The sequence below is a fragment of the Peromyscus maniculatus genome, chromosome 16 (genome assembly GCF_049852395.1).
Source record: "Peromyscus maniculatus bairdii isolate BWxNUB_F1_BW_parent chromosome 16, HU_Pman_BW_mat_3.1, whole genome shotgun sequence".
Lineage (NCBI taxonomy): Eukaryota > Metazoa > Chordata > Mammalia > Rodentia > Cricetidae > Peromyscus > Peromyscus maniculatus.
In genome coordinates, this window is record NC_134867.1 from 28,727,877 (window position 1) to 28,754,881 (window position 27,005).

Consider the following 27,005-nt stretch of genomic DNA (forward strand, 5'->3'; position numbering starts at 1 on the left):
ATACAGCATATTGTGGAATGAACTAAGTTCAGATCATATTTCTTATACTTAATTTATAACCAAAAAAAACATTTCAGAACTAAATTAGTTTCATTGAGTCAAAGGTGTCTCCAAAATAAGCAATCATGCTAATATCTACCAAAGCATAGTATTTTGTGGAAATTGTTACAAGCTATGGGCCTGAAATCTCAGATTATCATCTTCTTTTGTAATGTACAATATTATTTAGGATGCCATTCTAGTCCCAATCAATTAGTGTAATACAGAATTCTTAGGCATAAGCATTTCATGGCATTTTCCTCTTCACCGGATTGTCTAAATATAGTGGTAGAGAAACATACTAAGATGTGTTCCTGTTTTTAAATAAGAGCATTGAATTCTCAAAGGAAGGATATAAACATGATTTGTACTGACAGCCATAATGTGAAAGATAATTTATTGTTTGGCATGCTATACTTGAGAGAAAAGGAATAAAAACATGGGCAAATACACTACAGCTAAATAATGTTTACACAGTAGAAAGGAACCATCTGTGATATTCTGTCTGTATCTTTCACTTTTATCAGTCTTATAAATAGGACTTAAACTGTTACCAGCCCACACATCCTTCTGTTCAGCAAGAGACATGATTCCTGGGCCTGGTCATTTCCCCCTATTTTTCTCCTCATGCCATGCCAGCTGCAGGTTTTCGGACTCTGCTCTTTCTCCTCTTAACCTTTGTCTCTGCTCTCACCAACCATGTGAAATTCATCTCAAGCAATGAGCCTGAGTGAAGCTTGCAACTTTGGACACTAATAAGTTTATATCTCGCAGTCTTGTCCTTCTTACTGTATGATGACTGGATTCTACCCAGAGAAGCAACCATCACATAGATGTCTGTATTAAGACCTGTTTCACTTCTGGTTCCCCAGTCCTGATGTTGCAAGCTGTGCACGGCTTCAGAAATTGACCTTACTGTGGGAGTGAGGGAATGAAGGAAGGGACAGAAATGTGGGCACATTTGAGAGAAAATGGGGAATTTGGTAGTCGGGAGAAGCTGCCGCCACTGCACCCTGAAACTCACATTAATTATTATATAGATTTGAACAGGGAGGTGTGTAAGCACACACAACAGAACAAGGAGGTGGGAGTATTATAGACAGCAGACAAAGAGGCAAGTTTGGTTAATCTCTGAACACTGGTTAAGCAGTCTTCAAGCTGTAAACAACTGTGGAGAGAAAGCTGTGGTGACATTTTCTGCACACACTATCAGCATCCACACAGTGACCAGAGTCCCTGAGATAGCTCTGCTCATATCAAACAATACACATTCTTTCAGGAATTCAGGTGCTTCCCACAGTGACAGGAAGTCCAGAGTGTCACAGCTCCAAGGATATTTTCAATACCTTTACCTGCTCTTACATCCTGAAATGTATGCATCTCTCTGTTCTCTTTCAGTGAGTCCAACAATTCCCCCTCTTAAGCTTGGTTAGTTCATTTTCAGCACATTTGTAAGCATTTTTTTCTTTTTTCCTCTTACTAATCAATGCCTTCTGCTCATTCATCTTGTTCACCATCATTCTTCCAACTTTTTCTAGAACTTCATCAATTTCTTCATCACAGGAGTATAGAAAGGATTCTACCCCTTTAAACGTCTAAGCACAAAACTCATTTATATCATAGTTTCATGTTATCCTATTAGTCAAATGTCATTTTTATTGATTTATCACTATTATGTAACCCATGGTACTTTGAAAACCAACTTTAATTAGAATTGTACACTGAGGTAGAGAGAAATGCAATCACAATGATTCACTTATCTGCGTTCCTTTACAGCGAGCACATGCTTACTTCCCAAACATGTTAGTGTTGCTTATAAATACAATCTTTTGGGAAAAGTTATCAAAGGAAGCACATTATTAGGAAATTAGAAGAGTGGCCAAAACTGCAGTGAGCCTTGCTCCAAACTTGATTTTAAAAAAAAAAAAAAAAAAAGCTGCCATATTCAAACAGTGGCTTAAAGTCAAGTAGATTCAACCTAAAGATGGATAGGATAATCGCAAAGGCTGTGACCTTCCCTGAGGGTACACCTTTAGTTCTGACTACCCTCTCACTAGTCTGGAGCTAATAACTGCAGGCTACTTTCTCAAATTGACTTAGCATTCCCAACTCTTTCCCATTGTGCATTTCCTCATTGTGCATTTTCTTTGCTTTGTTTCTTGTTTTATGTTTTTGTTTTTGTTTTGTTGTTGTTTGGAGACAGATTTTCTCTGTGTAGCCATGTCTGTCCTCTCCTGGAACTTGCTCTGTAGACCAGACTGGCCTCAAACTCATAGAGATCTGCCTGCCTCTGCCACTAACTGATTAAAATTCTTTTTCTTTAAACAATTCAAAAATTTCTTCTTAGGTTTCCACCGTTCAGTCCATGTCTCTCATTTGGATCCATCTTAGATTTGTTTTCTCAACATTTTCGATTTCCTTTGCCTTCTTCCATTTATCTGTTTCTGTCTGCCTGTCATTCCTAATATTGGAACTCTTATTTTCCCTCGCCAGTCTTCACTCTTTTTTTCCTTTCCCATTCACTGTCAGGATAAACATCATTGATCCATATTTCTGAAATTTGGAATCATGATTATATTGGATATACCATATATTTCCCATGCACATATAGAATATACATGCAGCCAATAGCCATAGTTCCCACAAGAATTAAAAGTGAGATGGGAGCTAGTTAGAATTCCACCCTTTAGGAAACACATTCCCTCTCATGTTAATAATCTAAATGTATTTCTATGCACTCAATTTTAGAAAGCCTTTAGTGACACAGTTGCTAGAAGGCAATTGGCTTTTTAAGTATTTTTATGAAATCATCCTTAGTTTACATTTCACTTAATTATCCTCTAGATTTGAAAATCTACTTTTATCAGAATCCCATTGAATCTTTTATTTTTATTTTTCAATAGCAAGAAATGCCTTGACAAAAGTTGCTTGGCATGAAATTACAGTTGTCAATCTTGCCTTTGTACCAATTAGTTCATATAAATCCTTACCTTTGGGGAGGCTCGTTGTTTTGAGACTCGCCTAATGAAAAATGACTAGAATAGGATTAATGGATAATGTAAAGCTCATGTATCATTATTTTGAACATAGTGTATAAGACGGTTTTACATATAAATTGTTGTGTTGTGTTCAACAACAGTGAGGTAAGCAGAGTAACCCTTGAGTGCTCTGCCAGGATGACTGGAAAAACTATTTGATCATGCAAGTTATTAAAGTAAAAAAATCATTAAAAGCTCTATTTAAATAATCTACGTGAACATTTACCTGGATTCCTCTCTGCCTCTATTTTGCGTCTGTGATGTGTTATTGATTTCTTTTTCATTTCTGCCCCATGTGCTTTACCGATGTTAATCTCCAGAGCAGCTCAATTATTCTCCCAACAAAGGAAGTTTGTAGCTTGGCTTTGCTTCACTGAGACCCAGTCAAGAGGCTCTGATGACAGATAGTCTGCTTGTCAGCTTTGCTTCATGAATCCAAAGAAAATGGAACTTATCAGAAGCTGAGCCTCGAGCACTACCTGGGCCTCTTATTTGGGCCTTTCCATGCTGGGTTTGGCAGAGGTCTTAGTCTTTCATCACGCGGTTCACCAGCACAAAGGGAAGTGAGCAGTTGTGCTTTTCGGCACCATTCTGGAGACAGCTACAACACAAAATAAACAAACAATATATTTTTAGGGCACCACCTGCAGCCAGCAGCTGTACCAAGCAGAGCAGAACTACGAACGATGTGATTTGTCCCATTTAACATGAAGCCTGAGGTTTTAGGCGAGAGGGAGGAGAACACTCGATGTACACAACCCACACATTGCAATTTAAACTGAAGCTGATTTTCTTTCTTTTTAGGTGGGAACTGAGGTATCATTATAGCTCTTCTCTTCTCCCACCCTATGACCTCTGCTTGAAAACATTTCTATTATTGGGGTTTTAACTGTTAACTGGGGGAAATCGTTTTTCTCACCAGTAAACTTCCTTTTTCATTTAAGGGCAATTTTCTCTCATAGCAATCTATACTTAAATGCCAACGTCTGCTATATCTAGGCTGGATATAAAATGATGTCTGGCATTTACGTGAGCCAATGACATGGGTAGAGAAACTCATACACTTGGCTTATATAAGTTTTTCGTCTTATCTATAGCCTTCATCTATTTCTGTTCTTCCTCAGGATCTGTTTCTTGAAATGTGAGGCATAAGTTCAGGATCTTCTGAAAGCTGAACTTTCAACTCATGCTTAATTGACAATCTGTTCTTCACTAACCCATTCCTTCCTAGGAAGAAAAATCTGTGTGGCTCATCCTGTTAAAATCCTGCTGTAGCTGCAATGCCTGATACTTAGAATCTTGAGGCTGGCATGCAGAATATTTTAAATAAACTTTTTTTTTCTCAGTTTACAAAATGACTTCATTCATTCTCTCTCTCTCTCTCTCTCTCTCTCTCTCTCTCTCTCTCTCTCACACACACACACACACACACACACACACACACACACACACACCATCACCAACAGGAATCTCTTATCACTATTTAAAATCTGGATTTTAAACAGATTCTTGGGCTAATAGTCCATGTATGCATCAGCTTGTTCAACTTTAACACGTCTTGTCACTGGTAGTTTTTCCAGAACAGCCATCTTCACCATGGAGCTCCATGAGTTTTCCCAATTCAAACTTGGGTTCTTTGGGATTTTTACTTTTTTAACGAAGACATTATGAAGAAAATAAATAGACTAGTAAGACTTTTCTATGTCTTTTCCAATGCTGTCTGAAATCAATTTATTAACCACTTCCTTCAATCATTTGTCTGCATGTCTTGGGTTATGATTTCCAACATCTTCTTCCAGATCTGGCTGACCTGTTGATGCCATACATACAACATCTTGTGTATCTGATTGTTGAATCCTTTTTAGTGAAACCAACACAGAGCAGGTGGAGCAAATAACTCCCTGTTGTCTTGACATCAACATGAGCTTTAATCACAGCCTGCCGCTTTTTGACAATGGGACACATTTTGTCTCAGGTAAGATCCACACCATGAAAGTTAGCTACACAGGTTTTGACATCAACATACTCAGCAAGTAACTTGAATTTCCTAAATGCAAATTCATCATTCTTTACATCAGCAAGTCTGTCTTCAAATATATAACCCTTGAGCCTATCAAATGCAATTTTGGTTCCTTAAGTCCTGATGATTAGTGTTTTTCAAATGTTTCTAATATTGGACATACACAGAGTTTTCACATCATACCAATAATTTCTTAGAAAATGTACCAAGCACTTTCTCTTTGGCTCCCTTTCTGCCCCCCTTTTTTAGGCATTTGTTCTTGCTGGCCACCACGGTGCTGCTCAGAGCACCAAGAAATCCTTGTTCTCTTAATGGCTGTTGACTCTAGCCCCAGAAACCAGTTACAATTTCATTTTGAGCCTTTCTAGGTAAGCTAGAATATATAATTGAAATGTATATTAATCTGTGGGCAATCCAGGTACTTACAAATTGAACTTATTTAAACACAGAGGACAGTTGACTTTAACGTGAAAGTGGGCAACAAATACTACACAATATTTTTTTCTATCTCAGCAATGAACACAGTTGTTTAAAAAGACAGAGAACTGTTCTAAGTATTTGTGATGTATGGTAGAATGTCATTATTAATGCCTATACCAGTAGCCAGATTCTTATTATGAAGAACATTCCAATGACCATCTCTTTGTGCCTCATTAACAGCCTTTCTCAGCACTTACAGATATTGCTCTGAAACCCTGAGAACGGAGATGAAAGCATCACAACTCTGCAGTGATGCATGCCTCTAGCTAATGGGGGATATCAAGCCCTGCAAGCCAGGAAAGGAAGCTGCTTCCATTATCTTCACTTTCATCATCATGGTGATGGTTCTTAGGAATATCAAGCATGAAATCATTCCCTGCCAAAGCTGTCTACAGCTGTGTTTAATGTGGGACCTGCTTCTGTCTCCTTCACCTTTTGGAGGCTTTAAGAAGAATTTTCAGGCAACAGCTCTTATGCATTATTTTGTTAAATTATTTCTGCTTCCGGATCTTGTCAATCAATTGCATTTCTGTTTTACAATACTTAACTCTGGACAGTGCTTTTAACTCTTGTTGAAGTTTTGGAAGAAGGAAGAGAAGAAAAGAAGACCATTAGTTAGAATGCCTCTTTGCTCAGTAAAAGAGCAGACAGCAAGATTTGTCTTAAATGAGAACTTTCAGGGCACTTAGTACTCTTTGGAATTCTCTGGCATCCCTTTGCTGTTTTTGGCTGTCCTCAGTATTTGTTTTGCCCCCTTCTCTATATCATTTCAGATAGATTCTCTCTGAGTTTATGATTGGTATGCCAAACTCAGCTCATACAATGAAGCCCATTAGAGAATTTGTTAATTCAATTACTGTGTTCTTCAGCTCCCACTTTTGTTTGGTTCCTTTTTTGTATTTTCATCTCTTTGTAAATATTCTCATTTGGCTCACAAATAATTTTTCTGAGATGTTAACCTTATTTATGATGATTATTTTGAATTGTTTGTCAGATACTTCATATATCATGCCCTTAGGATCAGTTTCTGTAGGTATACTTTGTTCATGTACCATGGCATCATATTTATCTGTATACCTTGTAACTTTCATTCCATGCATTTAAAAACATAGAAACTTTATCCAAACACCAAATAGTTGGCTGCATAGAGATTAGAGAATCTCCTTAAACATTTTCTCTGTGTGTGTCCTCATTGTTGCTCTGCTTGGGTATCCAGAAATGATAGGAACTTGGCAGTTGCTCTATGAATAGCCCATCCTCTCTTGTTCCCTTGAGATGTGTCCGTCACACTACAGGTTCTCTGAAGTTGTCGCAAACTGTCCAGCTCTCTTTTATTACCGGCAGCCACTAGAGTGTGGCTACAAAGCAGGCACGGGAGGAGCCAGTCAGAATCACCCACTCCCCAACCTGATTATTATACAAACTCAGAATGCTTTTCCTCCCCACAGGAAAGCTGGGAGTTCTAAGTGTTTTGCCCTCTAATTCTGTCATGGGCCAGAGGAAGGACTGTGTTAGGTATGTATAGAACATTCTAAAGCATCACTTGTGCTTTAAGTGGACCTCAGCTTGCTGCTGCTTGCTGTCAATAGTGGGGTACAGACAAGACAGAAGCCATTAAAGAGTCTACCAAAACATCTGATAAGTAGAACCAAGTTTCAATCTTCTCTTCCTTTCCCTCAGAAAAGCCAGGAGCTGGAAGCTTTCACCCAATCATGCTACTCACTCCAGTGAAGCTTGGGACAGACTATGATGAGTGAAAACCATAATTTTCCTAGTGTTTTGATACAGTTAGTTTTGCATTCAAATGCAGCACAGGAGTCTTTCAACTGGTTTCTGGATTCCTAACAAAGGGGATTGTTTCATAGACTGTTGAGTAGTTGTCTGTCTGCTTGGGAAAGAGTGCCTGGGACTCAGTATTCTACCCTCTTAATAATGTCACCTCCCTTAATTCATAAGACTAAATAGTGAAGATAAACTGAAAGTATTCATTTCTTAAGTAGCACTGGTGTCATTTCTTGTTGCTGTTAAAAGTGAAAGAAGCAGGTAGGATTATTGTGGGAAAAGGAGAAGTAGTGATATTTGAGATTCTTACAAAGAGGTTAAGAAATTCAAGATAATAGAAGCTGAAACTTAGTGTTTAAATGTATTTTAATCAATAGAAAAAGGCACTGGCCTCCTCAGTACCTATAAACACAAGATGTCATTGCTTATTCCTTTTGCTAAGCCACAAAAAACATCAAACTACTCTTTCGTTGACTTCATTTTTCTATCAGCTGATAGTGGTTGTTATTTTTGCTATAGTGAAGATTCACCCAGAATAATTTAGTTATGAGTAAATAAAACCCAAATTGGATGACAGTCTATGTTGGGGCTTTAAAGGATAACTGGAAGGTGACATTCACCAATTATAGAAGACGCTTCTCCTTAAAATTTACTGGAGACCATCTAAGAAGTGCTGGTTCATCTGGCTTTATAGATAGAGAAAGAAGCAAATGCTGTTCCAGTTGATGGTACCTTGACAAGAGTATATTAAACATTGGTCTATCAAAAATCAGCATAAGTCAGAATGGAATTAAATCTAGTATTAATAAAAAAAACTCGCTATTCATAAAATCATTCAGAATTGCTCAAGACCCTTCCAGTGAGAACACTCAAATCTCTTCAATTCAGAATGGGATTTCTTTACATCCATCTTTAGGGTCTGCCATAGTACAGGGACATTAACATCAGATTTCATACCAAAGTTTTGAGTTTTACTTCTGAGTGGGATTTAACTGTCAAAAGGCTTGCCCTGAATGAACAAACTAAAATATGTTCATTGATTCAAATAGGAAATGCATGCATAAAAAAAAATCATCCATACAAGTAGACAAAGGAATTACAGGGCAGCCAATGGTTCCAAATATTTATTTCTCTTGTTTTTAGTTAACTCTTTCACAGGAAGATACACAAAATTTTAATAGAATGAATTTCTCAGTTGTGTGGAGATAGAACTGTAGAGAATTTTACAGTGACCGCCTCTTTCCTTATAAATACAGTAAGATAGCTACCTCTAATTGGTACTGGTAATAAAATAAAATGATAAATAAGGCAAACTAACAAAAAAGAAACATTTTAAATACAATCTAACTTTGGACTCTGAAAAAATAAGCTAAAATATCTAGATAGATAGCATTATAGAAGAAGCTCTATTAGATAATCCCATTCAAAATACTACTGTCAAGAGCCAAAATTCTGGAACAGACCATACAAACCATTCAGCATAATTTCTGTTTTGTTGACAAGAAAAGAGGTTCACAGCTTATTCCAGGATCCGGATCATAAGCAAGCTTCCCCATGGACATATTCAAACATTACTTCTCTTTACGTAAAAAGAAATAATATATTTGGGAAATGTTATGGCTTTCTTTGCCAAACCAAGGCCTGTAAAACTCATGTTGGCTGTCGAAAAAGTTGAAGGTGGACAGTGTTTGCTTTTAGAAGCTGCATATTTTTCCCTTCAGTTTTCCTTTTAACCCTAGTCCTAAATTTCATTCTATCTCATGTTTTCTTCCAAAGAACATGAAGGGTAGAACACCTTTACAGCCCCCACAACCCACTTCGGCCTTCCAGGAATGGATTTGTTTTAGTGACTCTGTATTACAGTACTGTAAGCCCACTGTCATGTTTTGGAAATATAAGCTATCCAATGAAAAGGTTTAATTTATTACCTCTTACAGGGAAAACCATTTCCAAGTCAATATGGGAGCGTAGAATGAGCAAAAGTCTTCAGAACAAACAGGAATGAATTTTAATAGAAGAGTATTGCCCAGGCAGGAAATGAGGGTATGGTTTTTGGCGAAGGGAGAATATTTTATTTTTAAAATATCCTATTTTTGTGAATATAATATAATAACATCATTTTCATCTTCATTTTCTCCCTCTAAATCCTCCCATGCAGCCCTCCTTGCTCTTTCAAATTTATGTTCTCGTTTTAATTGTTGTTACATGTGTTTGTATACATACATACATACATAGACACATACGTGTGTGTTCCTAAAATCTTAACTACACCCTGCTCACTGAGTATGTTTTCAAGACTGTTTGATACTGAGTAACCAATTGGTGTGCTCCTCTCTGAGGAAGAATGCTTTCAAAGCATTCTCTGAACCATTCCTTGTGGCCCAACTGGTTTTTCCTCACACTAGGAAGCTTTGCAAGACAGTAATGATATGTGCATCATTATCACCAATTCGGATTGAAATTCAGGCTGTCAAACACTTGCAAAAGCTCTTGCATTAAATAATGCTCATTTACTAAAATGAGACTGAGAATGAGACTTGTGCTTGAAGTTCGCAGGAGTTTTGGATGACAAGCAACGGTTGTGGCCAATGGAAATCAACTATGGGATGTCAGCTGCACAAGGCTTTGTTCTATCTTTTCTTTTGTTGCCTTTCTACACAGCTCCTTTTCTCCAGGATAAATGCTCTTAGCCGCACCAATGAGAGATGAAATGTGCCTTTCTCTATCTCTGTAATGTCAGCAACTGAAAAATGATGCCTCTTTCCAAAATAAACACAACTCCAAATGGTATTCAAATCACAGGTTTGGAGTTTGCTGATCTTGTTAAAGCTTGTCTCCTCTGAAAGACGCTCTACCTGCATGTGTTGCAAATAGATGGACATCTTATGACAGGAAGAACTGTGTCTGGCAAAAGAATCTGATACATTCAATGCTTAGGTTCACTTGTGACTTTCAAACCAAGGGCTGACATTGCAAATCCTGAGTCCATTGAAGGGTTTGTCTCTGTACCTGGGAGATGACAGCATTCACTCTGTAACCAAAGGCAGAAGACAAGAGTCTCAAACCACTGTCCACCTTTCTGAGACTACAGTTAGCAAAAAGGAGATCTACCTGAAGCCTTTTTATCCTTTTCCAGAGAGGCAAGACAGCAATACGCAGTTTGATTGTACATCCTGTTTCTGCTAGACCTTCATTTCTTTTACTGTACTTTGTTTGTATTCTTTAGTTTAATCTTTATTTTATTCACTCTACCAATTTCTTCCTTGCCCTAATTTTGGACACATTTTTCTTTTTTATTGAAAAAAAAACTTGATACAACATATTCTGATCATGCTTTTCTTCTTCCCCAGCACCCATCCCGCTTCCTTCCCACCTTCTTGACAACCTTTAAAAAATAAACGCAAACAATAACAAAAAGAAACACACTAGAAAAATAAAATAAAATAAAAAACCACAAAAAAATAGAAACCAAAATATACCAGCAAAAGACCAATAATGATGAAAAGTGCCCAAACAAAGAAATATGAAACAAAAAGTTTACAAAAATGCCATTGAGTTTATTTTGTGCTGGCCATCTACTTCTGGGCATAGGGTCTGAAGTATGGTTAATATACCCAGTGAGACTCCATTGGAGAAAGCTAACTTTTTTATTTGTAAGCAGGCATCAATTGCAGATAGCTTCTAGTTTAGGGGTAGGGGCTCCTGTCATTTCCACTTTCAGCACTGAAACCCCATCTGACATGAATCTGTGCAGGGCCTGAACATGCTGCTGCAGTCTCTGTGAGTTCCCATGCTCATCAATCTTGTTGTGTCTGGAAGACACTGTTTCCTTGGAGTCATCCATCACCTCTGGCTCTCACAATCTTTCTTCTTTCTCTTCCTCCTAAATCTCTGAGCTCTGAGTGGAGGGGTTTGATGAAGACATCCCATTTAGGAATGAATGTTCCAAAATCTCTCTCACTCTCTTCTCACTGTCCAATTGTGGCTTTCTGTGTTAATCCTCACCTACCACAAGAAGAAGTTTCTCTGATGATGCCTGAGTACCAAGGCATTGATTTGAATCCCAGCCTGGTGTGGCCACAAGAAATCTCAGGTTGAAAGTATTTCTGGGTATCTGTGCAGACACAAAGGAATGGAGATGAGCTAGAAGGGAAGTATTTTACTGAATTTTGTAATTAAGGAGCAAGATTCTATGCAAGAAATAGATGCAGAGCCTGGAGAGATAACAGTTAAAAGAGCACCCAGATTCAGTTCCCAGAACTCACATCAGGTGGCTCATCACTACCTATAAATCCACCTCCAGATGATCCCACACTGTCTTCTGGCCTCTGTAGGCACCTGCATTCAAATGTACATCTCTCTCTCTCTCTCTCTCTCTCTCTCTCTCTCTCTCTCTCTCTCCCTCTCTCTCTCTCTCTCTCTCTCCCTCTCTCTCTCTCTCTCTCTCTCTCTCTCTCTCTCTCTCACACACACACACACACACACACACACACACACGATTAAAATAAAAAAAATTAAGAAATGATACAAATGGAGCTTCAGAAGAACTACAACTGGAGCTTTCTAGACTACTTTTATTTATTTTCAGTACATAGGGATCTTAGAATAAGATCACCAAAGAATGACTGCCATATTTGAAGGCACAGATCAGTTCTCTGCCTGTCAGATGCCTGTATTCTATTAGCTACTTTTGAAGACTCACCTGAACAATGGGCCAGCCACAACCAGCATTTTTCTTTACAAGACCCTGGTATATAGGCCTATTACTATTGAAATCTTTCTTGTTCCCTGAAGTGTAAATCTAATTAATCAATAAAAACCAGGAGTCAGATATCAGGGCAATAACCTGAAAGATCAGAGAAGCAGAGGAGCAGCCACCAGTGACTTCTTACTTCTCTGGATCCTCTGACCAAAAAAGGCTCCAATCCTATCTCCACCCCGCCTTATCATTTCTTCTCTTTTCCCGAGTGCTGGGATTAAAGGCTTGAGGCACTACCACCTGGCTGCTATGGTTAACTAGTGGCTAGCTCCACCCTCTGATCTCTAGGCAAGCATTGTCAGAACACAAACAAAATACCATACAACATTTCCCCTTTTTGTCTAAATAGAAAAGAGGTTTTAACTAACATAGAAAAACTATATACAGTAAGTACAATAAATATATACAAATATATACAGGCAATAATTATATTAACAATTTCTAGTCCATTAGCATTTGACAAATTCAGAGAAAATACTGCATTATCTATCCTATCTTGATGAGTCCACAGTGTTGTACCTAATTCACTTTCTATCCTAACTGGCATTACCAACCCAAAATTATTTTTTGATATCTGTCAACCTTATACACTTTACATCTTTTTTAGCAAGGTTTCTTTTTGAGTCTTATAACACAGAAACTATAACTATCTAGTCTTCAACTCAATCTGAGACCTGAGAAGAATATAATATTACCTGAGTAAGCAGGAAGTGCAGAGCATACAACTTCCAAAATTAGGAAATGACAGAAACAGCTGGATGCCTGGACAATCACCCAAGGTTCCTCTGCAACATTGGGGTATCCATCTCTGGCCTACAGACCTAGCATATCTGACAGACTTTCCGGTGAAGCTGGAAATTTTGAAGGACTGTCCTACCTTGTCTTGGCAAAGTTCAGCAGTCACCTTTCTTGCATCTTGCTGATCAAGTTTGGACTGTAACTATTAGCAGTTGAAGGAAGGGCAGTTCTCTGCCCACATGACTAGCTTTTGCCATAAAGAAAACAAACTCCATATGAAGTTTTGTCAATGCCCATCATCCTCTTTGAAGTTATTGGTGCTGTCAGGAGCAGATATGTCTCACTGTCCAGAAAAGTCTAAGTTATTAAAACATTTTAAATGTCATATTCTGTAGATCTTTGAAGTGTTTGAAGATTGCCTATCTATCTGAAATATATTTCTGTATGACCTTGAAAACATACCTAACATGACTTTGGGTTTGCTATTAAAGATGACTATTAATATTTCTTAATTATATATTACATTTTTAAATGAGCTGTGTAAACATAATACCCTAAACAAGAGTAGAAATATACATAGAGTATAACAACATTTACTTTGAATTTGTATCAATAAACTAAAATTCATACCAATGTAAAATATGTAAGACTAATAGTTGTTTTTTGGATTAAAGTAGATTCAGTAATCCTTTTATCCTATCATTTCTATATCCCCACTTTTTCTTTTCAGAATAGTATCCTTTAATCTAGCTTACTTTGTCTAGCTTTTTTTTATGACTTATCCATAACAACTTGTAACCAATCCCCCTAAACTATGACAAACATTCATAATTTATTTTTGGAAATGTGGGCATAGTTCTCTAGACTACTTTCTGTTGGTTGGGGGCACTAGTAATCTTTGGGGGGCCCTGAGAAAATTTGGGATTATGGTCAAGTTCTGACTGGAGTAGTCTGTGAGGCTGGATCATCTCAGTCAGCAGCCTTGAAACTGTTCCAGATATAGAACTCAGAGGAAATTACAACAGAAGCACTCTGAAATGTTGTATCATCTGGGCCATCCATTTCCATTGGAGATTTTTCAGGGGGTCTTCCTTGATCAAACCTGATTTTGCATAAGCCAGAATGAATTCAGAGCCTCTCATTTCCTGTGGAAATAAAAGCAGAATCTTTTTCCCAAAGTAACATATCTTTTAACTTAAATTTTGAAGTCAAGATATTTTTTAAATATATGGGTTGGTTTAATCTAGCAGCTTTCATAATCAAATGTCTTTTGGCAGTTATTTGTTCATTAGTAGTGAAAAATTTAAAGACAACACAATAACATACAGTATCTAGACTATGTATTTTCTGTCTTTACATGACTTATTATAATTTTTATTACTCTATTTGTTTTGTAAGGAATTTCTGTACCCTTTTTCTTTTCTCTCCCAAGCCTACATATATTTTAAAACACACTGTAAACTGTTTAGAGCAATTTTTCATCTGAATCTGTCTTTACTGCATATCTCTATCTTTTTCTGACTACATGAGCCTTTAAATTGCTAAGCAGGCATGGCTAAGACCATGGCTCCACCCCATTCCTTGGTTCTGAGAACCTAGCTTCATCGCAGAGATACCAGTGTATCAAGTTTATCGCCCCAACTCTGGGAAGTTTCTGGGTCCATGTACCACTGAGTAGTGCCCTACTCACTGCTCATAAACCCCATTTAAGTGCTTTGTAGCAGGGTCTCTTAAAAGAGCCATGTAGTTTATGCCTCTAGCACTGAGTCAGGAAGCCATCTCTTAAAGGATCAGCACCTCTGCTTGTAACTAGCAAACAGCCTGAGGGGGGAAAAATGGTTACCAAGAAGCCGAGTTTGACTTCATTTTTGTGTTTACAATTCTTTTTAAAGCTTTTTTTAGGCTTTATGCAGAAATTCTTGCTGAACGTTTAGATGCCAGATGAAGCATAAATCTAATTAATCTTACCAATAAAAACCAGGAGTCAGATATCAGGGTAATAACTTGAAAGATCAGAAAAGCAGAGGACCAGCCACCATTGACTCCTTACCTCTCCAGGTCCTCTGACCAAAAAAAAGGCTCAGATCCTGTCTCTGCCCCACCTCATCATTTTAACCCTGAGTTCTGGGATTAAAGGCATGAGCCACCACCACCTGGCCTCTGTGGTTAACCAGTGGTTATCTCTGCCCTCAGACCTCCAGGCAAGCTTTACTTGTCAGAACACAAAAATTATCACACAACAGTTCCCCCTTCACTATACCACCCACTCTGCTGCTGGCTGGCCCCCATTATCTAAATTAAAAAAGATCAATTATGAAGAGATCCAAAAGAAGACAAATGTAAATGGAGCTCATTAACATATCAAATAGTTAAGCTTTGTTTTCTTGGCAAGCTAGTAGTATGCATCATTACCTTGTTTGAGAGACAATTCCTTGATTACTAGAAAAACTGAAGAAATCCAAGATTTACCTGGTCTGCTTATTCATTAGCCAGTTTTTCAGCAGATGTTTTAAAATGTTCTCTGTCAGCTTTTCTGTTGTTATTGTAACCAAATACCTAGCTGAAACAACTTTAGAGAGGAAAATGTTCCTTAGGATCAGGGTTTATAGGTCAGAATCCATCGTGCTGCAAAGCTTTCTCAAGACAGAGAGAGACCACCTAATGTAGCTGGCTTTCTCTCTTTATGCCTTTTATTCCAGCCAGGGCCCCATCCAATGAATGTAGCCTACATTCATTTCGACCAGGTTAATCCTGTCTGGAATCATAGATACACCCAAGTGTGTGCTTTAAATAAGCTATGGTCTTCTCTACCTGATCAGGTTGACAATTGAGATTAGCTCTATATGTTCAATTGGAACATTTTAATACATACATGAAACTACCTTTTGAGGGTTGTCGTCCAGCCTTCCTTTAGTATGTTTGCTTTTGTCTTCTGTCTTCCATCACACAGATATTTCCCTGGGTAGTGATCAAACTCATCAAATATTGCCTATTGAGGCGTGCTCATGTATAGCCTTGCTCAAAATATATATATATTCATCATGGCACTCAGAAATACACCCCAGTATTTATTCTTAAATACATTATTGTTTCTTACACTTAGGCCTTTTAATTTGTTGCCAGTTAAATTTCAAAATGGTATAACATGAAAAGTAATTTTTTTTTCTCTAAAGTATTGACTGCTTGTCCCCAACTCCTTGAGAGAACACCTACGGACTGGTGTCATCTCTGTTATAGCATCTCACTCTGAGTTTACTTCCAGGCTCTCAGCTCTATTCTACAGATCTGCTTGGTGACTCTTGGATATATACCTGACTGCTATATATACTGTGGCTTTGTAATATAGTTTGGTTTTATTATTAATTTATAGCTAACATACAAAATACTGGATTTCTTTTTAATATTTTCATATGTATCATTATGTTTGTTCTAATTCACTCCCAATGGACTTCCTCCTCCATCTTTGTCTGGTTCCCTTCCTTCAACCAAATAGTATTTCCTTCAGCTGTCACATCGCATACCTTCCAACACCTTCTCTCTGTATCCCCTCTCACTCCCTTTAAATACTTTCCTCTACTCTCTTAGCTCATGCCCCTTCTTTAAATATAGATTCTGCCCATGAGAGAAAACATTGTTTTTCTCAATCTAACATCATTAACTGAATATAATGATCTCTACTTCCATCAATTTTTTCTGCAAATATCATAACTTAATTCTTTATGTCTGAATAATAATTCATTATGTTTATATACATTTTCTTTATTGATTCATCCATAAGTTGGTTGCTTTTATAGTGTCACTCAATATGCACAGATATAATGATATCTCTATAGCATGCTGAATTAGGTTCTTATGGTAAATGCTTAATAGTTTAGAGCTGGATCTATGATGTTTGTTATAACTTTAGTTTAAGGAAACCTCCATGAGTATATTCATGTGGCTTCACTCATTTAAATCCCTACCAAAAATGTGTGAACAGTCCTTTAACAACACAGCTTCTCTAGCATTTGTTGTTATTTGTTTTTAATGATGGCTTGTGTGAAAGGGTGATATAAAATCTCCATGTAATTTTAATTTGCATTTCACCTATGGTTAAGGATTATGGGGGTTTTAGTGTGCATGTTAGCTATCTGTGATTCATTGTTTTTTTAAAGTGCTGTTCATTTCATTTAGTTATTTATTGATTGGATTAATTGAGGCTCTGATTGCTTTCAAGTTCTTTATGTATTAGGTATATTGATCCTTTATTTGGTATACAACTAGTAAAGATTTTTCTCTCCTGCTATAGTCTTTCTCCTCACTCTATATATTTCTTTGTGATACAGAAGTTTTCTAATTTCATAAAATGCCATATATCAACAATTTGGATTATTTCCTGAAATATTAGAGTCATTTTTAGAAAGGTCATATGACCTATCAAAGTTAAGCCAAGAGGATCTAAACAGTTCGGTCTTATAAGAAGCAATGAGAAAAAGCAGTAAGGAGGGTTCTCCCAATTACAAAGAAAACAGAAAAGAAACAGAAGCCCATGACCGGATGGAATCACCACTAAATTCTGCCACATAGTTAGAGATGGATGAAGATCAATCCCCTTCAAATTATTGTATGAAATAGGAATATGTGGAACCTTATCAAACTCATTTGCAAAGCCAGTATTAAGCTAATTCCAAACCCAGGTAATGATACAACACAAAAAGATAATGGAGAATAATATCTACTTTAAAACAGATACAAATAGTCTCAATAAAGTAATTGCAAATGGAATTCATCATTGAAAAATATCATACATTGTGACCAAACTGACTTCATTACAGAGATGCAAGAATAGTTTAATTTGAACAAATAGATAAATGTAATACATTGCATAAATATACACAGAAATCAGGCACAAGTGTATGGTGAAGGTCAACAGCCTTTCTTACTAAAATATCTAAAGAAATTAAGAATAGAAGGACCATAACTCAATATGATACAAGTATACACAAAGCGAGTTTGACCATGCTCCAATGAGTATGGGCAACACAAATTAGACTTCCTGTATTTCTTTTTCTTTCTTTGGGGAGTGGACTAGGAAGGAAAGGTAGCCCTGGAAGGAGTAGGAAGCAAGTATGATCAGGGTGCCTTGTATTAAATTCCCAAATAATTAATAAAAATATTATTGCTTCCTGCTGGCTTATGGTCATGTTCTAATTCATGGCTTTAGTTAAGAAAATGTATGGGGCGGTTGAGTGTTAATCTCTATAGACACATAAAACCCTATCACACATTTGTCTGTTGCTAACTCTGAAAATCTACATCTTGCAGCCTCATCAGCTACTGGTAGTTGAGGCTATGTTAGGATCCAATCCTAATATACAATCCTATAATTTAACTCTAACATTAACTCTATGTACCACCCATGCCCTGTTTTATTAACATTGTAACTAATGTAACCCAGAACTTGATTTATATATTTATTTCCATGGCCAACTGCAAAACAGAATTTGTTTCAACATCTTGTGTGTATCCTAAGAATATTGTCATCTCTGAGATAAATCATACCATCTGTCTTCTTCATTAGAAGTAAATGTTATGATTTTTATAAATACATTTTCAGAGTATAGATTATATATTATTCAAATTTCTGAAATTTATTCAATAATACAATAGTTTGATGCATAATGTTGTATTTTAATTGCAATTTTTAGTTAAATATCATTTTCTTATGCTTGCTATAAAATTATGAAGTATTCAAACAGAGAAAATTTTAAACATTGTGCCATTCTGTTTTTTGTGCTGATTTCTCAAAAATATAGTTTTTTTTTTCTCTGCTTCAATAGATGGAACTAAAGAGTAGATAAAGAGATATATGGGATTAGAAAACATCTACAATTGGATACCACATAGAACCCCACTGTTTTCCTTTCCATGTCAGAAAGGTGTTCTTGTTTCTGGTAATTCTATCATTCTCAGTATGCTTACCTAAAAACAGATGGGAAAACAAAAATAGAAATAAATTCTTGAGAAGTCATTTATATTCAGAATTGATATTTTGACCTCAATGAAGCAAATAAGCCTGCAGGAAGGACCACAGCGGAAAGGAAAAACAGAAGGAGAAAAATAGCAGAGGAGATGGAAGAGGTGTGTGTGTGTGTGTGTGTGTGTGTGTGTGTGTGTGTGTGTGTGTGTGTGTAGAAAAGACCACAGATTGGAACATGATGCACTTACTATTTATTGAGGCTAAGACTCATCTCCAGTTCCCAAAGCATTTATATACATGTGTTAATCCAAGACTTTCACTTAGGTATAAAATGACTGGCGTTATACTCACAGGAAAGGGTGAGTAGATTTCAAGGACAAACTATCAGGAAATAGCTTATCATTAAATGGAAACCAGTCAGTGATAATCACAAGGCGAGCAGCATCCAATGCAGCAAAAGGAACTGCAAAAGTATCAAACTGTTCTTGGAAAATGATGCTGCCACTATATTCTTGAAAGTGATCACAGTATTAATATATTCAACAATTCTGATATATAAAAAGGGTCACAATATTCACTGGGGACATAAGCATGAGAAATCTTTCATTAATTGAAATTTTAACATAAAGCTTTAAGCTGGAGGCCAATGCCAATTGCAGCAACTCTCACAGCCAATGCCTATAGAGGAACTCACAACCAAAGTCTCTACAGAAGCTCACAGCCAAGGCCTATATAGGAATTCACAGCCAAGCCTATAGAGAAACTCATAACCAAGGCCTACACAGGAACTCACAATCAAAGCCTATTAGAAACTCACAGCCAATACCAATACAAGAACTCAAAACAATGTCCATATAGGATCTCAGACCCAATGCCTACACAGGAACTCAGAGCTATTACATAAATAGGAACTCATAGCCAATGCCTATCCAGCAGTTCATAACCAATGCTTATTCAGGAACTCACAACCAAGGCCTATACAGGAACTCATAGCCAATGCCAACACAGTAATTCACAGCCAATGCCTATATAGGAACTCACAGTCAGTGACTCACAACCAATACCTATACAAAAACTCACAGCCAATGTCAATGAAGGCACTCACAGCCAAAGCCCATACAGTAGCTCACAGCAAGGCCTACACAGGAACTCACAGGCAATGTTAATACAAGAACTCACAGCCAATACCTACACAGGAACTCATAGCCAATGCCTATACAGCAACTCACAACCAGTGCCAACACAGTAACTCACAGACAATGTCAATACAGGAAAACACAGCCAGTGTCAACACAGGAACTCATAGCTGTACCATGCTTTCTTTTCGGGCCACCAACCAGCTCCCAATCAAGACAAAGAGACTTCTTATTAATTATGAATGCTCAGCCTTATCTTAGCTATTATTTTAGTCTTTTGCTCTTTATTTACATTTTGCCTCAGGGCTTTTTACCTTTCTTTCTTTCTGCATATCTTACTTTTCTGTTGTCTCCATCTCTGGCTGGTGGCTGCCTGGCTTCTAGTCCCAGGTATGTCCCTCTCTTTCTCCCTCATTCTCTTCTCCTTCTCTCCAGCCTAAATTTCCCCTACTACTTATTCTTCCTGCCCACCAGGTCGACCTATCCCTCTTCTGCCTAGCTATTGGCTGTTCAGCTTTTTATTAGGCCAAACAGGTGCCTCGGGCAGGCAAGGTGAAACAAATGCAGCACATTTTTACATAATTAAACAAACGCAGCATAAACAAATGCAACACAGCCTTACATCATTAACAAAGGCAGCAGAAACAAATGTAACACACCTTTACGCAGATGAAATAACATTCCCCAACATAAACAAATGTAACACATCTTTGCCCAGTTAAAATAGTATATCACAACACATAGCCAATCCCTAAACAGGAAGTCACAACCAATCCCTATACAGGAACTTACAACCAAAGTCTATACATGAACTCACCAGTGCTCATTCAATGACTTACAGCAATTCCTACACAGGAACCCACAGCCAATGCCTATATAGGAAATCAGCAATGCCTATGCAGGAACTCACCAAGGCCTATACAGGAGAAATTCACAGCCAATACCTGTACAAGAGTTCACAGCCATAGTCAACTTGGTGTTATATCTAGAAAGAACTATGTAAGCAAAACAACATTTTAAGTTACTTCAATCTAAAAAGAAAATGCTCATACTTGGGATAAGATGTAAGCAGAATTTTGCCAGACTTCAATGTTATGCCTATTGATTTTATTTCAAAGGGGGTACAAATCAATGATCTCTTATAGTAAGATTACTATGTTCTCATTTAAAATCAGTGCCAAATCTCATAAAGGAATTAAGACTCTGTAAAATACTGTTGTTTTAAAATGTTCAGAGATTAATAAGTCTCCCTCCACCATAGGCACAGAGAATCCAGCCAGCATGAATTACCTCTGCTTTAGTCAAGTCCTGATCTCAATGTGAAACCACATTAGCTGAGGAAGCGGCTCCTGCAGAGCCATCCTTTGTGCTTGCCTCGCTGAGGGTGGTGATAAATTTCGACCATGCAGTCACCCTCTGCCATGATGAGTTTTCACCTCTCTAAGGGAATATACACTGTTCTCGGACCAAGTTTAGGCATGATTTCTCACCCCATCCTCTTCCTCAAACACATTTTGGAACAAACAGAGGCAAGTGCTTGGTGGATGAAATATAATCTGTACCTGTGCCAAAAAAAGAAAAGAGCCATCCATGGCAACTGGTCACTCAGTCCTGTAGTTACCTGCCATTATTGGGACAAGGGTCATCCATTCCGGCTCTCTTTAATGTAGCCAGAGAGAACAGAAACCTGTGTGCCTCGGGGCTACCAGCTGTCTAAGTGATCCATTGGAGATGGTCAATGAGACTTTGCACCCTCCTGTGTTTTTTTTTTAAATATATATCATCTTAATAATGATGGAGCTGTGAGATCCTTTGTTGTTATTGTTGTTGGTTTTGTTGTTGTTTGTGAGATTTTCATCCTTTCCCTCTTTTCACACTGTTCATGTGTGTCTCCCATGCCTGGAGAAGCTGCCCTATTTGCTCGGAGTTGACTGAATAAGGGAGTTTGGCCATGCATCTAGGTGGCACGAAGCTGATGAGGAGCTCAGAGGGAAAGGAGCAGCATGTGACGCCGACTCTTCTGGGAGGGTCAGACAGCAGCATCACACGCTCCAACCAGCCTCCCAGCCAGCTGCTTGACCAGTGTGCCGGCGGCAGATTGTGTGGCAGCCCTGCAGATCCTATTTGAACTTGGATTCTTCAGAAAGCCAGATGGCAAAGCTAACTCCCATCCCATATTGTCCTCCAATCGAGATATCTTTTCATGGCCCAGCTCCTTTAGAAGCATGAGTTTGTTTTGTTTTGTTTGTTATGAATTTATTTATTTATATTATATCCCAGCCACAGTTTTCCCTCCCTCTTCTCCTCCCAGCTCCTTTCTCCTCAACTCTGTTCTATTCCCACCCCCCAATCCACTCCTCCTCCATTTCTGCTTAGGGAAGGACAGGTCTCCCATGAGTATCAACACAATGTGGCATATCAAGTTGCAGTAAGACTAAGCACCTCCCCATGTATTAGGGCTGGGCAAGGTGACCCAGTATGGGGAGTAGGGTTCAAAAAAAATAGTAAAAGAGTCAAAGACAGCTGTTGCTCCCACTATGAGGCATCCCAAAAGAGGACCAAGTCACATAATTGTAACATATATGCAGAGTGCCTAGGTCAGTCCCATGCAGGCTCCTGTAGCTTGATTTTTCCGCCTCGCCCACAGTCAGGACAAACCTCTGTCACCCGCCAGTCCCACAGCCGCTCAGACCCAACCAAGTAAACACAGACACTTATATTGCTTTCAAACCGCATGGCCGTGGCAGGCTTCCTGCTAACTGTCCTTATCTTGCTAACTGTGCTTTTATCTTAAATTGATCCATTTCCATACATCTGTACCTTGCCATGTGGCTGGTGGCTTACTGGCGTCTTCACATGCTGCTGGTCATGGCAGCGGCTGCAGTGTCTCTGGTCATGGCGGCGGCTGCAGCGTCTCCTTCTGCCTTTCTGTCCTTTTATATCTCCTCTCTGTTAGTCCCACCTATCTTTCCTGCCTAGCCACGGCCGATCAGGTTTTATTTATTAACCAATCAGAGCAACTTGACATACAGACCATCCCCCAGCACAGCCAAGTGCAGACCATCTCAAACACCTGCACTCAGGCCCATGGTCCTAATCATCCTCTATGCGGACCTGCTGGGTAAAGCCACAAAGAACCTGAGAATGGGCTCCCACAGGACATACAGAACATCCCACAGCACGCTCCCTAGTTGTTGGTTACGTCTCTGTGATCCCTCTGTGCCCAGGTTATATGATTATTCTATGAGTTTTCATGTAGTGTCCTTGACCCCTATGGTTCTTATAATCCTTCCCACCCCCCTTCTGTAGTATCCTCCGAACTCCAAATAGTATTTGGCTGTAGGTCTCTGCTTCTGTTTTCCTCAGTTGCTGGATGAAGCCTCTCTGATGACAACTGGTCTAGGCACCAATCTGGTCATAGGAGATGGCCAGTTGAGCCTGCATATCCACTATTGCTAGGATTCATAGCTAGGGTCATCGTTATAGATTCCTGGGAGATTTCCTGAAGGGATTTTACCTGACCTCCAAATGCCCCTTCTTTCCAGTAGTCTCTTTCAGTACTCTCCCCTTCTGCCTCAACCTGATGGCTCATGTTCCCATCCCAAACTGCCCTCCATCCACTGTGGGAACCCACAGAGGCTTCATAGTGAGAAATTACCCACAGTCAGAGAATTTGAGCTTGCTTAACCCAGCAGGTCTACATAATGGGATGATTTGGTCACGGGAGTGTTTACCAGGTGTGTGGAAGGGTCTACACTTGGCTGTACGGTGTGCTTTGATCTCGCAATGGGAAGGTCTTTTGCCTCTGCCATTGGCATGTTATAAAAAGCCCTTTTCAATAAAGAACAAGGCTGTTGGGTATTGATCCAGGCTCTAGCTGAAGCTATCCCATGTTTCTGTCTTTCTTCTCATCTTCTAGGTCTCTCTTTCTATCTGATATTTTCTCATTCCTCTCTCCTCCACCTAAGAATTCTTCAAAGGGTAGGAGCTGGACTCCCACAATCCACTCACAAAATCTCTTCTATTTCCCCTTCCCAGAGAGCTCTGGTGCCCCCCACCCATCTCCTTGTTACCTAATGTTTCTGAGTCTGTGGATTGCAGCATAGTTATCCTTTATTTACAGCTAATATCCACTTGTGAATGAGCACATACCATGTTTGACTTTCTCAGTCTGAGTTATCTCACTCAGGATGATTTTCTTCTAATTCCATCTATTTGCTGTAGAATATTAGTTTAAGATATGTTACATTTGTTTATTCCATGGAATATTTGTTTAATGATACAAAGATGTGTTGCATTCTTGTATGTTGCATTTGTTTAATTCTGTAAAGCTGTGTTACTTTGCCTGCCTAAAATACCTGATTGGTCTAATAAAGAGATGAATGGTCAATAGCTAGGCAGCAGGGAGAAAACATTGGGTCTGGCAGGCAGAGAGAATAAATAGGAGGAGAAATCTAGGAAAGAGAGTGAGGAACAAGAAAAGGAGAAGGAGTGGAAGATTCTAGGAGCCAGCCAGCCACAGAGTGGCTGGAAAGAAGGAAAGAAAAATATATAGAATGAAGAAAGGTTAAAAAGCCCAGAGACAAAACATAGTTAAAGAGAAACAGGATAATTTTAGGTAGGAAAGCTGGCTAGAAACAAACCAAGGCAAGACCAAGCATTCATAAGTAAAAATAAGCCTCCATGTATTTATTTGGGAGCTGAGTGGTGGGCCCCCAAAGAATAAAAAAAAAAATTAAATCCAACATATCCATTTGCCTTCAAATTTCCTTGTGACCTTGTTTTTAACATCTGAGTAATACTCCATTGTGCAAATGCACCACGTTTTCTTTATCCATTCCTCAGTTGAGGTTGCGGTTGAGGGAAGCAACATCTAGGTTGTTTCCAGGTTCTGGATATTACAAATAAAGCTGCTATGAACATAGTTGAGCAGGTGTTATTGTGGTATGATTGGGCATCCTTTGGGTATACCTAAGAGTAGTATAGCTGGGTCTTGTGGTAGATTGATTCCCAGTTTTCTGGGAAACCTCCACACTGACTTCCAAAGTGATTGTACAAGTTTGCATTCCTGCAAGCAAGGGAGGAGTGCTCCCCTTGCTCCACATCCTCTCCAGCATGAGCTGTTGGTTGTAGTTTTTTATCTTAGCCATCCTGACAAGTGTAAGATGGAATCTCGGAGTAGTTTTGATTTGCATTTCCCTGATGGCTAAGGATGTTGAACATCTCCTTAAGTTTTTCTCAGCCACTTGAGATTCTTCTGTTAAGAATTCTCTGTGTAGATCTGCACTGCACTTTTTAATTGGATTAATTGGTTTGTTGACACCTAGTTTCTTCAGTTCTTTAAATATTTTGGAAGTCAGTCCTCTGTCAGAGGTGGGGATGGTGAAGATCTTTTCCAGTTCTGTAGGCTGCTGTTTTGTCCTATTGGCAATATCCTTTGCCTTATAGAAACTTTCAATCTCATGAGGTCCCGTATATCAATTATTGATCTTAGTGCCTGTGCTATTGATGTTCTGTTCAAGAAGTTGTCTCGTGTGCCAATGCAGTCCGGATTATTTCCCACTTTCTCTTCTATCAGGGTCAGTCTATGTGGATTTATGTTGAGGTCTTTGATCCACTTAGACTTGAGTTTTGTTCAGGGTGATAGATACGGATCTATTTGCATTCTTCTACATGCCAACATCCAGTTAGACCAACACCATTTGTTGAAGATGCTGTCTTTTTTTTTTTCATTGTAAAATTTTGGATTCTATGTCAAAAATCAGGTGTCCATAAGTGTGTGGGTTTACATCTGGGTCTTCAATTTGATTCAATTGGCACACCTGTCTGTTTTTATGCCAATACCATGGGGTTTTTATTACTATAGCTCTGTAGCAGAGCTTGAAATCAGGGATGGTGATACTTCCAGAAGTTCTTTTATTGCATAGGATTGTTGTAGCTATCCTGGGGTTTTTGTTTTTCCACATTGAATTGACTATTGTTCTTCCAAGATCTGTTAAGAATTGTGTTGGCATTTTAATAGAGATTGCATTGAATCTGTCAATTGCTTTTGGTAAGATGGCCATTTTTACTATGTTAACTCTGCTGATCCATGAGCTTGGGAGATCTTTCCATCTTCTGATACCTTCTCCAAATTCTTCCTTCAAAGACTTGAAGTTCTTGTCATACAGGTCTTTCACTTGCTTGGTTAGAATTATACCAAAATATTTTATATTATTTGAGGCTATTGCAAAGGGCATTGATCCTCTGATTTCTTTGGAAAGGAAGAAGTCAAAGTAACATTATTCACAGATAATATGAAAGCATATATAAATGACCCCTAAAACTCTACCAGGGAACTCTTACAGCTAATAAACACCGTTAGTCAAGTGGCTGGATACAAGATTAACTTAGAAAAAAATCAGTAGCCCTCTTACATACAAATGATACATGGACTGAGGAAAAAAACTGAGCTTTTAATATAGCATTACTAGATACAAGACATGGCTCTGACATTCACCAGATCTGTGCATTTGATTATACTCTAACCACCATTCTCATCCACTTAAAGAAAATGTGGTTCCTTATGAGTGAAACTGCTATGCATATCCACATGCAGGTTGACTGCCCTGGCTTCTTTAAATCTTAAGATTTGCTTTGGTTTGTTTTCCTCATGCTCCTCCTTACTGTGGGGTTCTTCCTACCCAGCCTTAGCTCCACAATTCACCTTAAACTGAGACCTCACCCCCAATGGCCACCATGGCTGTTTCATCACAGGTCACCACATATCTGAGTAGTATGACCGCTTTCGCCCCCATCACACTGAGCCCACTTCCTCCCTTTTCTGTTCTGTCAATCTAGACATTATAGTCACTCTTCATCCCAAGCATCTCAGCTCATATTGTGCTGTGGATTCCTTCCGCTGGTCATACCGGCTTCAAATATTAAGAACCATTGTCAGGTCATTCCAAGTCCCTCTCCCAACTTTTCACTGTGTCTGATTTATTTAAAATGGTGGGGTGAAAGGAAGGAGCAAGGGAAAGAAAGAAATGTGGGAGGGAGAAATGAGAGAGGG

The 27,005-nt window shown here is 38.5% G+C and overlaps 1 protein-coding gene and 1 pseudogene across 2 annotated transcripts in view; one reads left to right on the forward strand and one right to left on the reverse strand.

The window, feature by feature from the left end:
• Nkain2 (sodium/potassium transporting ATPase interacting 2) overlaps positions 1 to 27,005 on the forward strand; it is a 1,058,393-nt gene that overhangs the window by 873,563 nt on the left and 157,825 nt on the right. The window lies entirely within an intron of this gene.
• LOC121823251 (small ribosomal subunit protein eS1 pseudogene) overlaps positions 4,626 to 27,005 on the reverse strand; it is a 113,205-nt pseudogene continuing 90,825 nt past the window's right edge.